At 46.8% G+C, this 2,684-nt stretch overlaps 1 pseudogene across 1 annotated transcript; it reads left to right on the top strand.

Moving 5' to 3' along the window:
- Positions 1 to 498: 498 nt before the first annotated feature.
- LOC308250655 (succinate--CoA ligase [ADP/GDP-forming] subunit alpha, mitochondrial-like) lies at positions 499 to 1,392 on the top strand (annotated as a pseudogene). Its single transcript has one exon. The product of its transcript is annotated as a succinate--CoA ligase [ADP/GDP-forming] subunit alpha, mitochondrial-like (transcript).
- Positions 1,393 to 2,684: the final 1,292 nt, after the last annotated feature.

Raw genomic sequence — 2,684 nt, 5'->3', positions numbered from 1 at the left:
TTGTGTGGCATCCTCATCTTACAAAGGAGGAAACGGAGGCACAGAGAGGTACAGTAAATTCTCCCAGGTCACACAGCGTATAGATGGCGATGAGCTAGGTACTCTGGCTGTGGAGCCCATGCTGGGAACCACTTCAGCACGCAGGCGGTTGGCTTAGATGATATCATCTTAAATTGTAGAGAACGTCTCATTTTCCAAGAACTCGCACTGTGTGGTCTTACTGTATCCTCATGATAGGCTTAGTGGTTGCCTGGGGCGAAGCCTTAGTAGGTGAGGAATCATGGAGGCTTGAACATGCCAGGGAGGCGACAAGGGAACAGTGAATGTCAGGGCAAGAAGTTTGACAGCGAAAGTTAAACACAGATCAATGAGAGATCAGAAAGAGACCCGGAAGCTGATGCTGTGTTTAATAGTTATCTCTTAGTAGGATTCTGTCTGGATCTTGAAAGAAAAGAGAGAAGGAAAGCTGCTGGAGCCCATGCCGCTGTTACCGTGACCATGGCTCCGGCCGCCTGCCTCCTGCCTCGCCCCTTCCTCTCGCAACAGAATGGAGTTCGGCCTGGTTCCTATACCGCTTCCCTCTGTACGTGGATAACAGCACAAAGGCTATTTGTCAGGGCTTCACGGGGAATCAGGGCCCCGTTCAGAGCCAGCAGGCACTGGAACACGGCACCAAGCTTGTTGGAGGAGGGAAAGGAGGCAAGACGCACCTGGGCCTGCCGGTCCTGAACACCGTCAAGGAGGGTGGAACGGATCCCCCAGCAGGACATGGTGCGGGTCAAGCACAGAATCCTGCGCCAGGGAAACACCAGGCTGATCTGGCTCAACCGCCCCGGTGTCATCAGTCTGGGAGAATGTGAAATTGGCATCAGACCTGGCCATATCTCAGGAAAGGGAGAATCGGTATCATGTCCAGGTCTGGCACCCTGACCTATGAAGCGGTTCACCAAGCAATGCACATGGGACTGGGGCAGTCTTTGTGCAAGGGCATGGGGCTGGGGGTGGGGGGGAGGGCGGGGGTCCCGGGACAGATTTTATTGACTGTCTGGATGTCTTTCTGAACGATCCGGCCACAGAAGGCATCATCCTGGTTAGTGAAATTGATGGGAATGCCCAAGAAAATGCGGCTGAATTTTTGAAGCAACGTAATTCAGGTCCCAAGGCCAAGCCTGTGGAGTCCTCATTGCTGGCTTGACTGCTCCTCCTGTCAGGAGAATGGGCCATGCCAGTGCCATGATTGCGGGAGGAAAAGGTGGGGCGGAGGAGAACACCTCTGCCCTTCAGAGCGCAGCTGGGAAAACCATCTACAAGGAGTTTGAAAAGAGGAAGATGCTGGGAAAGGAAAAGCAAGAAGTGCCCAAAGCCTGTGGAACGAATCATTGTAAAAAGTGAACCAGCAGGACTTGGCTTCTCTTGTCCTGTGTCCGTGGGCCTGCGCCTGTCCTGGGGCTGCCAGGGCGGTGGGAAGCCAACACAGAGACAAGGCTTAGGAAGTTCTGTATTGAGACATTTTCACCTCATTGTGTAACAGGGACAGACAATAAATCTACCCTTTGATTTGATCACAAAACAAACAAACAACCCCCCCCAAAAAAAACAACAACAACAAAAAAACCCAGCAAAGCAAAGCTGCTGAATGTGTCAGCCTTCTGTTAAGTCCCATAACCATGTTCTTCTCGCCATCAATTCTCATTAAAGGTTGGTTGAACCGAAAGAAAATGCCAGTTTTGCTAATTACTAATGATATTTAAGGAATAATCTCCATCTTACAATGTTAGATGAAGCATATAAATAGCAGCCAAGATTGATTCATGACCAAAGCAAACTGGAGGCAATCAATCACTGAACTCATTTATTCCAGAGCATTCAATAAAGAAATGTGGTCTAAAATGTGGCAGGTGAGATGGTTTTAGGTAATATCCAAAGTGAATATTTAATTTTAATAGTTGTACTTTTTATTTTATTAGAAAAATATTGGTTTTTCTATTTATGGGAATAATATACTTAAATTTAAGTTTAAAAGCCAAGTTGAGCCCTAACTGGTTTGGCTCAGTTAGAGCATTGGCCTGTGGACTGAAGGGTCCTGGGTTCGATTCTGGGCAAGGGCACGTAGTTCAGTTGCAGGCTCCCAGCCCTGGCTGGGGGCATGTGGGAGCCAACCAATCCATGTGTCTCTCTCACATCAGTGTTTCTCTCTGTCTCTCCGTCTCCCTTCCACTCTCTCTAATAAAAAAAGTCAATGGAAAAAATATCCTTGGGTGAGGATTAAAAATAAGTAAATAAAGAAATGAAAGTTGAGATGATGTAAAGAAAATAACAATAGCATAGGTAGTAGAAGAATATGGGAGAAAAACAAAGATGGGCCACAAATGACTAAGGTATGCAGCACAGACCAACCAGTTATATGATCACTCAGAAGTGAAGATATTTTACTTCTCAGCCTACTCTCAACTTTCATCCAGGGTTTACGATATATCATGCACCAGGCCAAACATTTTACTTGTATCAGCTCTTTTTGTCTTACAACAGTTGTCATCTGAGAACCATTCTTTTCTTATTCTTAAAGACCAGAACTCACTCTGATTTTTATTGGGGTGGCAATGACTCCCCATTCAAAGACTACATTCCCAGGTTGCTTTGCAACCAGGAATGCCATGTGACTGCTTTGACAGAGGAGCTGAAAA

Source organism: Plecotus auritus, assembly GCF_963455305.1.
Source record: "Plecotus auritus genome assembly, chromosome: 6".
Lineage (NCBI taxonomy): Eukaryota > Metazoa > Chordata > Mammalia > Chiroptera > Vespertilionidae > Plecotus > Plecotus auritus.
The sequence above is the reverse complement of the archived record's forward strand: the minus strand, read 5'-3'. Positions and strand labels throughout refer to the sequence as shown.